This window comes from Euprymna scolopes, chromosome 23 (assembly GCF_053919585.1).
Source record: "Euprymna scolopes isolate OS-2025 chromosome 23, ASM5391958v1, whole genome shotgun sequence".
NCBI lineage: Eukaryota > Metazoa > Mollusca > Cephalopoda > Sepiida > Sepiolidae > Euprymna > Euprymna scolopes.
The window spans coordinates 876,486-890,517 of NC_136504.1; the positions used below are offsets into that span (position 1 = coordinate 876,486).

A 14,032-nucleotide genomic window follows, 5' to 3' on the forward strand; every position below is an offset into this window, starting at 1 on the left:
CATCATCTACAGCTGCTATTTATTATGATTGCAGTGGTGTGTCTGGTGTGATATAATGGGCCCGGACGGTGGGGATCGGCGTGTCTGGTTCGAATTCAGTTAGGACTACTGCATCAATTTCATGGTTATCTTTACGATTGCTGTGTCCACTTTACTTCCGGTTCTCCTTCTCATGTTAAAAATGTTTTTTCTAAATTATGTTATCTAGAAATGACCTTCTTAGCATATGGGGAGGGGGCTTCCTTTACCTATTCTGTATTTTTCATGTAATAATTTAATAAACAAAAGATACCGTAAAAATATCATTTAAAAAACGAAAAAGCAACCGGAAGTGAATTGGAAGTTTCACGAGGTACCTCCAATGTATACCATAGAATTAACCCCTCCCCTTCTTACATATGTAACACGACGTCACTAATATAAGTTAATATTATCACAACTTTTGCACCATTTTTGAAAAAAAGCTTAAACTACTAATGATTTTTAATTTCTTTTCAACGCACAAAAAAAAAAAAAAAATGCGATTAAAATCGTGTTTACATTATCGACGTTTTAAAATAAGGTTCCTTTGTAGTGATTGCTTCAGAAGTGTAACCATATGTGTGTTTAATAAATCTAGCAAAAATCAACTAATGATCAGATTTTCATGAAATTTTCGATATTTATTCATTTTTTAAATTAATTTGTATTTTAAAGATAGTTTTCATTAAATATGCGAGGGATATATATATATATATGTTTTTTTTTTTTAATTAAACCGGGTTAATTAAGTGTTATGTGAATGGTAAGACAACATGATCAGTAATGGTGGAACTTGGGTAGGGCTTAATTATTTAAGAGGACGGCTCAACAGGAACTTATTTACGTTAGATTTAAAAATGACCATGTTATAATCAGCTAAGAAGCAGCCCCATGGTATTGTGTGTCACAGACGGACAATTCTAGGAAAAATACAACTAATATCAACAAAAGATTAAAATGGTTGACATGTTTATGAAGAAACCGAATGCATTCTGGCGGATTTAATTTGGTAATTTGTTTTTAAATAAATATTTTTTTTAAGTTCAGTCTTAGTATTTTTTGGATTTCGATAAATAATCATTAATATTAATTTTAAAAAAATCTCACCTTAAAAATTTTTGAATTTACACATCTTTAAGAAGAGGGACAGGAGAACTGCAACAACTACGGAGGAATATCACTACTAAGCATCACGAGTAAAATTTTCACCCAGATTCTTCTTGATCACCTCCTTATCCTCGCAGAAGATGTCCGGCGCTTCTACACTATCAGAATGAAATTTTGAATACTGAATTTTACATAAAAACAATAGTATCTACATATTCCTCATATTTTTAAGATGATTATATCCAAAAATTATGAAAATTTGATGAGGTAGAAAATTATATATTGAAGAAGATAGTATTTGAAGAAAACGATCCTATTTGTTTATGTAAGAGACAGGAGAGTTCAAAAGGAAGGTAATTTTCCATTTTGATTTATTTTATAAAAACAAGATGGTTGCAATTTTTCACTTAACATGATTAAAGTTGGGTTTTTTTTTTTTTTTTTTATAATAATTCAGTAATATTCAGATAACTTTGACTGCATAATCTGGAAACTACCATTGTAATTTATTAGAATTGACAAAAAAATCAGTAGAAATCATTGTTTTTTATCTGAAAACTCCATTTATCGACTACAAAATTTCGTTCTGATATTGTAGAAGTGCCAGATGTCCTACCAAAGTCCCAATGTGGCTTTCGACCTTCCCGCAGAACTATAGATATGATCTTCTGTGCACAACTACAAGAGAAAAACCTTGAACAACCACAACCCATCATGTTCATCTTCTAGGATCTGAAAAAGGCCTTCGGTAATGTGCCATGACCTGTTATGTGGACTGTCCTCGCCAGATATGGTTGTCCACCCAACTTCGTTAAACTGGTGCATATCCTCCATGACGGAATGGCCGGGAGAGTCTGCCATCTGAACTCTCAGGCCCATTTCCCATCAACGGTGGCCTAAAGCATGGTTGTGTTCTAGCTCCATGTTTCTCACTTTACATGGCAGCAATATTCAACGAGATTCCCCCGAACACACCCTCAATCGACTTACGATTCCATATGTAAAGAGGTATTTTCAATCACTCTCATCTCCTCACTAGAGCTAAGACTACCTTGTGTGCAGTGTGAGAACTGCAGTATGCTAACGACAATGCCACCCCAGGTCAGACGGCAGAGGATGTGCAGTCATTACCAGACATATACAACTCTGCCTATGAACGTCTTATGATGCCAACACGACCAAGACCCCCATCCAACATCCACCAGAACTGATGCGCCCAAACTAACCAACCATTAGAAGAAGTGAACCAGTTCTCCTATCTAGGGATCATTCTAACATCTGCTCGCTCCCACATGCAAGAAGGACGTGGAGAACTGGATCAGGACATCCCACTCTACCTTTGGTCAATTCAACTGCCGCGTATTTAACAACCACACACTAACGATAGCAACCAAAATAATGGTGTTCCAGGCAGTGATCCTCTCTACACTCCTTGAAATCTGGAATGCATTCAGCAAACTAAACTGAGGCAGATTTTGAAAACCCCCTGGGAGAGTCACATCACCAATATTGAAGTCCTAGAACGAGCCTCAGTGGGCTGGTGGGCTCTCTTTATCGTACTAGAAAGTTACTTATGCCTGAAAGTATCCTACGCCTCTTTATTTGCCTATTTATGGAGTATTTTTGTCATATTTAGGCTGGTGCATCTGCTATGAGTCTGTCACTCCTGGACAGGGTTCAAAAGAGTCGCCAACCTGATAGGTCCTGAACTATCATCTAAGCTCCAACTTCTGTCCCATCGACAAAATGTTTTCTCCCTCTGTTTTACATGTATTTTAATGGTGGATGCTCTGACGAATTACAAGCCCTTGTATCCCGTTGACGTAAATACCCCCTACAAACCTGACAAGCAGCAAAGTCCCACCCCTACAGAGTAGAGATCCCCAGTTGTCAGAAAGCCAGAGCTGCTAGACTTCAGAATTCCTTTCTGAGTTCCTGCTTCCCCAACTGTACTGACATGCAGAAGTTTGTGTAATGTAAACAGACATATTGCTGCTCAACTCCCTACATAATATCCTTGCAACTTAGGTCCCTGATAGTAGCCCCCTATATCAAAATGACACTGTGACTTGTCAGGGTGAAAATGTAATAACATAAAAAATAAAAAAATGATTTGATTATGTTAAGTATGCATTCAGTAATACAACAATTTCATTTTGATAAGATCATCGTGCCACTCTGTCAAAGGCCTTACATATGTCTAGGGCTACTGACCTAACCTCCCCTGCCTTATTTGGTACATGGTATATACATTTGGAGATTAGGGCTAGGATATTTGCAGTAGAACGGGCTTACTTAAATCCATACCGTCGGTCAAAAAGAAGTCTATTATCTATGGGGTGGCAAACTAGTTTTTGATTAAGGACTCAAAGATTTTTGGCAAAGAGAGAGAGGAGGCTAATGGCATGATAATTTTGTGGGTTGGTTCTCTTGCCAGAATTTTTTAAAACTGGTATAACAGAAGCAATTTGCCAACAGTCAGGAAAGCAAGATTCAGTAAGGCATTTGTTGAAGAGTTTGGAGAGAACTGGAACAACCTCAGCAGAACATTTTTTTCTTTTTTAATACAGGTTGGAGCAAGAAAAGTGTCGCCCTAAGAAAAACAATACTACAGCTTTATTTTAAAACTTTTATTGAAAAACAATCAATTCAGGTAACTTGATTATGTAGTAGAGCTGACAGCTATTCAATGTAACCGCCTTCAGCCTCAATCACCGCTTCGATATGGGTCCGGAACTGGGATTATATCTTTTCCACAAGCACCTGTGGGAGCTCAGCAAATATTTGGCAGATGGCGCTAATTAGGCTGGCTTTGGTGTTGTGGGAGGTCATGTTGGTGATATTCTCGATGTTTAACCAAACGAAGTAGTCCTGCAGGTTCGGGTCGAAGGAGGAGAGAGGCCAGTGAGAGAAGGGTACAATGTTGTAACACTTCTTCTGATGTCCAGCCTAAGTTTCTTTGGACTTTTGGGCTGGCGCCAAGTCCTGCTATCATACCAAGGTTCTGCCAGCAGCCACCTGATTGCACTTGGGGATCAATACACTCTTCAGCACACCTAGAGACAATTTGGTGTTGACTTTCAAGCTGATTTTGGCCCTCACTTGAAACCACCCTAAAGACCATAACTGTAGTCAGAAACTTTGTTTTCATCACTCTGGGTACATCCTTATTATTCGTAGCAATCTAGTGATGTATTTTGAGAGTGCTGGCAATGGTCCTGTTGTCATAACTTGGGTTGGTAGAGAGCAGAAGTTGAACATTTTGTCGCTTTCAGACATGATAAAAAATTCCTATCGCTTTTGGAATTTGTACATAACTGGCCAAATAGTAGATGGTCTGCAATAAAAAAAAAAAAAAAAAAAAAGAAAGCTGGTTTTCATCAAACAGAAATGGAATCGTGTCGTCTTTTGTAGAGCGACAATTTTATCATTCCATCCCATAGTGTAGCAGGGATAAGATCAGGCCCACATGCCTTCATGGTGTCTAGGTTTTTTATGGCATCACAAACAAGGGAAGTGGTGATTTTTCAGATCATTGAGTGTGGCTTTAATTAGGCAAATTTGGGAAGGGTGGTTAGTTAGTCTAAACTGGAGTTGGAGGCAACTCAAAGAGCAAGCAGATTTGTCTTTTCAGTTGCCGTGTAGACAATCTCTAGATTTTTGGATAGATGGGAAATTGTTGATTGACCATTATTTACTATGCTGCTATAAATTTTCCAGAAATCACAAGTCCCTAATTTCTGTGACTCAACACATTTTCTAGTGACTTCTGAATACCTTGTCTTGGCTGTGGCTACTTCTCTCTTACAATTATTTCTAGCTTCTACAAACTTTTGTCGATGCACAATCAGAGGTGAACTATTGTGGAGAACGTGGTTTACTAAAGGATTTATGTGTGGGGAACGTGCACTTGAATTGCTGCTTTGAACCATTCAGTAGCCTCATTTGCACTGTTCTGCAAGAAGAGAAAAGATACTACACCATGGAGCATCTCTGATGTGATCCCTTATGGCTTCTCAGTCAGCTTTCTTATAGTACCTTATCGTTTTGAGTAATGGTTATTCAACTTGGAGTTAAGAGTTTAGGGTGATTTTCAAGTGGACTATGAGCATTTGTTATATAAAACTGTAGTCTGAAATATATCTAAAAGTGAGGCTTGCTGATCCCGTCGATCAAGGAGACTGATCAAGAACGTGACTGGGAATGAGATATAGAAAAGCTATGTGTGATTTTACCAGCTGCATCTGTATAATTAGAGAAACCAAGCCAATTACTATGGGGGGGGGGCATTAAAGTCACCAAACACGTGTACTTGGGCACTAGTATCTTGGGAGAGTGCTGCATCTATGCTGTCAGAGACTTCTGGTAGAGTCCTAGTTTGAGGGAGAATGGTAGAGAAAATATAAATAGCTAACACTATTTTGCATATTTTAGTCTAAAGCACATGATGGCCTGGTCATCTGATTCTAGTTTGGATTCTCTAGTTAAGGGAAAGGTGTATCAAATAGTCCATGCATATGTTTTTCTGAGTCGTTACTGCAACGTGGGAGATAACCAGGCATGTTAAAGTGGTTAGAGGAGATGGAGGAGTGTAGGTTAATTTCACTTAGTGCTAAGATATCCAAGGTGTTTGCTAGGAGAAATGATTCTAAAACTAGGAAATTATCTATTGCTTTTTAATTCAATGTTTTAATACCTGGCAGTCATGACTTTATTCATTTTTTTGTAGTACCAAAACTTTATTTATTTTTTCAAAATGTTATTACGCACAAAAACAAACTTTTGACTCAAAACAACAAATTTTAATAGAATTTTATACAAATTCAAGAAGGATTTGTATTAAATTCTTTAAAATTTGTTCCTTCCCAAATAAAAAGAAATTAAAACAAACTAATTTATAATTTAGGAACAACAAATTATCAAAAAGGAAAATGTCTGGAATAAACCTAGTTTTATGTAAATTATAATTTATTCCAGGATAAAAACTACCATTTTGTTCCTATTTATTTTGCCTCCCCATGAGGGCAGAGTTAAACACCGGGGTTGTTTTTTAATGTGGAGAAAAGGAACAAAAATGAAAATTGTATCAGCTGTGAAGTATTTCTCCTCCACTAACTGAGAACAAAAAAATTGAAGTGCAATATCAGAACAGATACTACATCTTGATCTTGGCCCAAAATACACTTTTGTACTAAGAATTGATTTTTGTCCAATATTGGAGCAAGTCAAGTGAAATTGGTGAGATATTCTAATGGCCCCTATAGTACAATTTAACCCATTATTCTATTTTTAGGAATTATGATGTTTCTTTGTTTTTGTTTTTTTTAAATACGATATCATAATTTATTTATTTTTGCTAAATGATATAAATAAAAAAAATATTTATAATGAAACTCCTACACATTAATAATTGTTAATATGCAGTAATATTTAGAACAAATACATTTTAAAATTAAATGGATACATTTTTTTCTTTCAAATTTTGACGGGCACAAAAATAGAGAGTATGGACGATATTTATTTACAAAATGACTGGCCATAAAAAAATAATATAGTTGAGTAATTTCATTTGTAAAATATTTATTTATCAAAGTTTAACAAGTTTGTCTGCATGACTTATTCTGTTGATTTCATTCTATATACCTGCCTTTGGCTTTAATGATTGCTTTGAAGTGGCCTCAGAACCAGCCACAGATTTTCATCACTCTTTTTAGACTTAGGTCCTAAAAGGCTATGTGATCTTAGCCTTTAGGTTGTTCTCCAGGTTTCAGTGGGATTTGTTGGTGCCTCATTCTACTGTGCTACACACAAAGATGACCTTCAGACTCTAGTGGAATAGGGCTGTAAATGAATGGTAATATTTAATGCTACTAAGACTAAACTATTTTCCTTTAACAATTACAAGATGCTTCTCCAACCACTGATATCCATGACAAATAACACCCTACCTGAAAATTCTTCCTTCAAACTCCTTGGCTTAACATTCGCAGGCAATATGAACTGGAACAAATACATTGAGGACACTGTGACGGCTGCTGCAAAGAAGGTAGGTTCCCTCTATCATGCTAGAAGACTATTCACATCTGAGAGTATTCTGTACCTCTACAAGGTCCATCATTCACCCATGTATGGAATATTGTTGCTACATCTGGGCTGGTGCATCTACCACTAGTCTCTCCCTCTTGAGTAGGGTCCAAAAAAGGGTCTCCAATCTCATAGGTCCCGATTTGTCAACTAGGCTCCAACCCATCCCATCATTGCAATGTTGCATCCTTGTGCCTGTTTTATAAGCTTTTTAATGGAATGCGCCCTGAACTCATTGCACTTGTGCCCCCTCAACATACATATCTCTGACAAACTCGCTTCGCAACATAATCTCACCTCTTTCACTGTTGAGGTCCCTAAATGCCAGAAAGCTTTCTACTCTAATAGCTTCTTCCCTCAAACAGCTAGACTTTGGAATTCCCTTCCTGCTACCTGCTTCCCTGACTGTACTGATATGCAGAAATTCAAATGTAACATAAACCAACATCTTATTAATCTTTCTTGGTCCCAATTAGTAGCCCTTATGTCCAAGTGACGATATGCCTTGTTTGGGGTGAAGGTGAGTAAAAAAAAAAAAATCATGGTGTTAAAATCAGGTTAGTTGAGAATGTCAGGCGAAGTGTAGTCAAAGTCTTTTGATAATTTAGGTCTTTCAGGGGGTATGGCAGGGTGCTGAGTTTTGTTGTCACACATATAGCCTACCTTTTGACTACCTGGTTAATCTAGAGTTTCACTATCTTGCTAGGAATGTGGGTGTAGTTACTGGTATGAAACGCGTATGTATGGGAGGCAGTTATTAGTTTTTAAGGAAGTGTTCGCAACAGGTTTTTGGAGATTTTTGTTTTGGTTATTTGTAAGGAAAGATATATTTTTAGGATGAGACAGGTTTAGGGAAATAGTTTCAGTGAAAAAAATTTGCAGGTTTTATATTCAAATGTGAAAAAACAATGGACATTATCATACGGTAAACAAAACAAAATGAGTTAAGAAGGCATAAATTCACAAAAGAGATAATTTATATATATTTCAAATGGAAGGTTTACAGCAATAGGAAAACATAGAATGCTCTTGAAGATTTTAGAGTTCTTGTAAAAACAAGGAGGTTCATTAGAAGTTTGGATCGATTAATTAAGAGCCGTGAATTTCAGGGGTCAATAAAATCGTATTCAAAATTTTTCTGCTCAATTAAATGAATTATAATTCATTGAAAGTTGTGAGACTTAATGTTCATTTGTTTTTATATTTTAATTATAGTTCTGTGAAAAGATTGGAAATATTTCAATAAATAAAGTATAATATAGATTGACAAATGATACTGTGATGAGTTGTGTTTGTGTGTTCTTCAATGTTTGTTAAGTGCGTGAGTGGAGGAAAATGTTGCAAAGATGAGCACCCACACTGGGGCACCTTTACGACACCGGTCTGTAGACACGGCTTGACTGGATTCCACTGGTTTATTGAAAGAAAATTTGGTCCTTTTTAAAGAATCCTGGTAACTCCCAGAAAATCATTTCAAATAAATGCATTTTTTTAATCAATTATTATTTGATAAACCTATGGCCGTCATCTGTTTATGTTGTGGACCTTCAAAACTTGAAAATAATTTAAAAATTTTTATACTGGCAAATAGAAGAGCATTTTTGGCTTAAATTTAAGTTTAAACCATAAGTCAAGTATCAAATGAGAACATGAATTTTGATGCTTGAGTCCAACAGGAGCTGCATCGAAATGTAAAAAGTTCGATTAAAATAATGAAAACCATTTTGAATGGTCATTCGAAGCCATCAAAGGATATATTTCTGTGGCTGGAGATTATGTAAACCACATACTTATCTCTTGTATGAAACTCATCAAGCAATGTATTTGGAATGAGGGAGGGGGTAACTCTGAGAATAAACATAAAAAATGATAGATTTTACAAAATTTTAATTTCAATAAATGATTTGTGGATTTCTATCATCATTTTTTATTTTTAATTGAAATTAATGGAAAGAAAACAGTATTTGTTGTCATTGGCTAAAGTTTGTGTGGTGACTGCTCATGTTTTTCAGGGTGTATGCACATGGATTGGTTAGTACCAAAAAAAGTTAGTTCAAACCCTGAAACACTTGGAAAGAGGCCAGGAGTTGTTTTGTCCTACCGTTAATAAGAAGCAATGTATACATTCATGCATACAATAAATATGATGTGCCTTCAATAAGTTTCCAGACTTTTTTCATATGGGCACTTTTTTTATTGTTAGTACAAGCATAGATCCTCTCGTCCCTTTTGAAGTAATCTCCTCCTACTGCAATGCACTTGTACCGTTCCAACAACTTCTGGAAGGCCCCATGGAAGCCCTCTTGCGTGGTCATGTCAATGACCCTGTTCACAGCCTCTTTCATCTCAATTGTTTCATAACAACAGCCTCTAAGGTTTCCTTGAGTTTAGAGAATAAGCAAAAGTCACAGGGAGCATGGTCTATGGTTCTCAACCGGGGTCCATGTGGACCCCCATGGTACATGTAACGTTAATATCAGTTCAGTCTTCCTTCAAGATAAACTGTTGATATATGTTCTTTGGTTTTCTTTACATTACTGAAAAATAAAATAAGTTATAAGGGTTCACCAAAATACATTAAGAAGAAAGGAAAGTCATGATTAAAAAAAAAAAGGTTGAGAACCATTGGTCTAAACTGTAGGGAGTGTGAGGAACTGTCTTGATGCTCATCTTGGTCAAATAGTCTTTGATCTTCTCTGAGCATCTTTAGGACAAACTTTGTGCAAATCTTCCACATGTTCAGTTCCTCGCAAATAATTGTGTGTACAGTTCCCACACTGATATCAAACTGCACTTATTGCCTGTATAGACACAGAACCGTTCTTATCTATGAAATTCTTTATATGGCCAATCAACTCTGATGTTCTGACTTCCTTACTCTCCCACACCTCTCATCATCCCTCAAAGATTCTCTGTCTTCTTGAATCTCTGATGTCACTCAAAAACTGATGTTGATTCATGCAAGATCGTCCAAAAACAGTTTGGAGCATTCCATATGTTTCTGTGGCATTTTTTCCAAGTTTAAAACAAAATTTTATTGTATATCGTTCTTCTAAAGAATTCAGATTGCGTTTTTGAAATTTACCAGCTGTGACAATCAGGCTTTAGTAGGGTGTATTTTAATTCCTGCTGTATTTGAGCCTGAAATCCTAAAAATTGGTCAGTCATTCATAAGATGTAAACAATAACATACTGAATTTTCAATTTTAAAAACAGTAAAACTAATTTCAATAACTCTTAATTAAAATAAGAGCGAAAAAACTTTTCAATATTAAATAAAATAGAATGATCGGAAAAATGTCATAAAATAAGAGTACTCGCACAGGGGACATATAGGCGCGAGAGAGAAAAAGCGAAGGAAGTTATTTGCCTTGTCACTACTTCCGGAAGTAATCACGTCAGAAGTTAGGAAGTACGTTAGCTGACTATAACTGAGTTTTTAAAGAATTCAAAGTCAGTAATAGTTTTTAAAGAATTCAAAGTCAGTAATAGTTTTTAAAGAATTCAAAGTCAGTAACTGATAAAACAGGTTCTTTTCATTTATTCTCTTGTTTCATCACGTACAAGATTCAGCATTCCTATCCCATCACGGTTAATCACCTGAAGAAGGTCAGAGAATGAGTTGGCCGAAATCTGGTGAAACAATAACAACTATGAAAATGAGATTACCAGTTCACAAAAAAGAATAATTACACAAGTTACACATCTCCAAGGATTCCAGTATAAATATTTATTTATATATATGTTTTTTTTTTCATTTGCAATATTAACAAAGGTTTTTAAATTTTTTTTCTATCAAAGAAAAAAGCATATGAGTATTTGTATTTTTTTTTTTTTTACAAAGGAGTCACCACTTATCAAGGCTTGGAGGCCACTCGAGGATAACCGTTAATGGATATACATAAGTAGTGGAAATTTTGTAAATTGGATTACTTAGAGGGATGGTTTATCAAGAACTTGTTTACATTGGACTTGAAGAAACTCAAATTGTAGTCAGCTGGAAAGCAGGCAAGCGGAAGAGAGTTCCACAGGCGTGCAGTTCTAAGAAAGAAGCTTTGTTCATGGAATTCACGTGTAGGTTTAGGCACAGATAAAGAGTGTTGGAAAATTATTGATAGTGGTTTTGGTTAGATTTTTTTCGTGAAAGTTTGACAGGGGGGGAGGCATAGATTGTAGCTCAGATGAGCACTTGCCATGAAAATAATGATAAAGCAGAGACAGGCTCGCAAGATCTTTTCTGTGGGAAAGAGGTTGTAGGGAAGAGAAAAGGACATCCCCCACTAAACTATGAAATCTATTTTGAACTCTGTCAAGGCAGGATAAGCTGCTTCTAGCAGCTCCTGTCCAGATGTTGCAACAGTACTCCATCATTGGCCATACCTGGCTTTTATATAGGTAAAGAATTGCATCAGGAGTGAGATATCTACTGGAACGGTAGAAGGATCCTACCATTTTTCCAGCGACCTTGGCAATGGATTTCAGATCAGGATTAAAGGCAAAGCCCAGAAGCTTGTTAAAACATACAGCCTCCCTAAGATGAGAGCCATTCATTTCAATTGATGCCAGATGAAAATCAGAGTGTTGATGATGTAAAGATAGGAGCTTGGCTTTAGATGCATTAAAAGTAACCAGCCACCACTTTCCCCATTTTACCACATGCTCAAGATCAGAGGAGAGAGTCAGAGAGAACTTTATCATTTACGGCCTTTGATGTGTTGCCATAGATGGTAGTGTCGTCAGCATTGATGTCAACAAATGATCTTAGGATGTGATTTGGAAGATTATTGATGTAGATCAGGAAGAGAGTTGGGCCCAAGATGGACCCCTGAGGGACTCCAGCATTAATACTGTGAGCTTCTGATTTCTGCCCATCAACTACTACTCTTATGAATCTATACAACAGAAATGATTTAATAATTGAGAAAACAGTTCCAGCTATAACATAGCTGGATATCTTATGAAGTGGACCTTTATGCCATACCCTATCAAAAGAAAAACCTTATCAGTATGTCCTGTATTTAAGAATTCTGGTGATCGGTCATCTTTCTCTCAGTACAGACCAATTAGTCATGAGTAAGTTGCTGGAATCTGTGTTAAATAGAAAAGTAGTCAATCACCTAAGCAAAAATAATCTTAGTGACATGCAATATGGTTTCCGTTCTGCTAGATCTACAGCAGATATATTGACAGTTATATCTCATAGAATTAGTGATTCTCTTGACAGAGGCTTCCTTTCTAGGGCAATTGCTCTTGAGATATTGAAGGCCTTTGGTAGGGTATGACATAAGGGTCTACTACACAAGATATCCAGCTATGTTATAGTTGGAACTGTTTTCTTAATTATTAAATCATTTCTGTTGTATAGATTCATAAGAGTAGTAGTTGATGGGCAGAAATCAGAAGCTCACAGTATTAATGCTGGAGTCCCTCAGGGGTCCATCCAGGGCCCAACTCTCTTCCTGATCTACATCAGTAATCTTCCAAATCGCACCTTTACATCATTCGTAGACATTTATGCTGACAACATTGCCATCTATGGCAGCACATCAAAGGCTGTAAATGACCAAGTTCTCTCTGATTCTCTCTCCTCTGATCTTGAGCACATGGGGAAAGAAGTGGCTGGTTACTTTTAATGCATGTAAAACCAAGCTTCTATCTTAACATCATCAATGCTCTGATACCCGTCTGTCATCAGTTGAAATGAATAGCTTTCGTCTTGGGAAGGCTGCATGTTTTGACAAGCTTCTAGGCTGAACCTTTACTCTTTATCTAAAATAGAACAAGTACATCAAATCCGTTGTCAAGGCTGCTGGAAAAATGATTTTTCAAAGTAGTGACTAGAAATAATGAAACGTTTATCTTTTGGCGATTGTATTTCTTTCACTGACAATCTTCCAAAGCTCACTACTGAGTGAAAAATATCTTTTCAACTTTTTTTTATAAAACAAAGTTAAATTATTTAAACAATAAAAGTTCAATAGAACAATATACTCTTTTTTTTAACGAAGGTCTGTTTAAACGAAAACATCTGAAGAAATGAGAACGTTTATACCTTGAAGTATCAAGATAAAATTTGTGTATATTTAGAATTACACTTATTTAAAAAAAAAAACATGGAAAAATCTTTATGATGTACATACTTGTCACAGAATGAAGATGTCATATTCTAAAAATCATGTGGGTTGGCTAGTAACTTTTCTATTTGGCTAGTAAATGAAAATATTTAGTTGTCAAAAGTCAACTAAAGATAAATTTGTCTGTAGAGCCCTGCTACATAAATGCCAGGTACGTCCAAGGATGGAGTATTGTTGCCACATCTGAGAAGGAGCTGCTAGAAAGATCTTATCCTGCCTTGACAGTTCAAAATAGACTTCATAGCCTAGTGAAAGATGCCCTTTTCTCTTCTTTGCAACCTCTTTCCCATAGGAGAGACATTGCAAGCCTGTCTCTGCTTTATCGTTATTTTCATGGCAAGTGCTCATCTGAGCTTCAATCTATGGTTCCTTCTTGCCAAAGTTTCATGAAAAACACTCGTCTGGCTGAAACCACTATGAATAATTGAAAAGCTGGCAAAATAACTTTAGTATCAAATCAAAGTTTTTAGTAATTTTAAATAAAGATTTATATTAGTTTTTTAAGATTTGGTTATTTAAATTATTTTATGATTTATTTTTTAAAATGATTTAAAAAAAGACAAAAATTGGGAAAATTTTATTTCTTTCTCCATCTAATATATAAATGACAGTCGTCTGTGTGTTTGTATGTTCACTCATAACTCGTCATCTGCATTGAAGCGACATGAACGAGGTACCATTAGAAA

General features: G+C 36.0%; 1 protein-coding gene across 4 annotated transcripts in view; it reads left to right on the forward strand.

Moving 5' to 3' along the window:
- LOC145245720 (golgin subfamily A member 7-like) overlaps positions 1 to 14,032 on the forward strand; it is a 62,975-nt gene that overhangs the window by 11,194 nt on the left and 37,749 nt on the right. The window contains exon 1 of one of the 4 annotated variants that reach the window (XM_080107261.1): positions 7,124 to 7,174. The exons of 2 other annotated variants lie outside the window; for them this stretch is intronic. The gene's annotated coding sequence lies outside the window, so the exon portion shown is untranslated. Of the gene's footprint in view, positions 1 to 7,123; positions 7,175 to 14,032 lie in introns of those variants that run through there. One more of the 4 variants, XM_080107259.1, reaches the window with a different exon arrangement.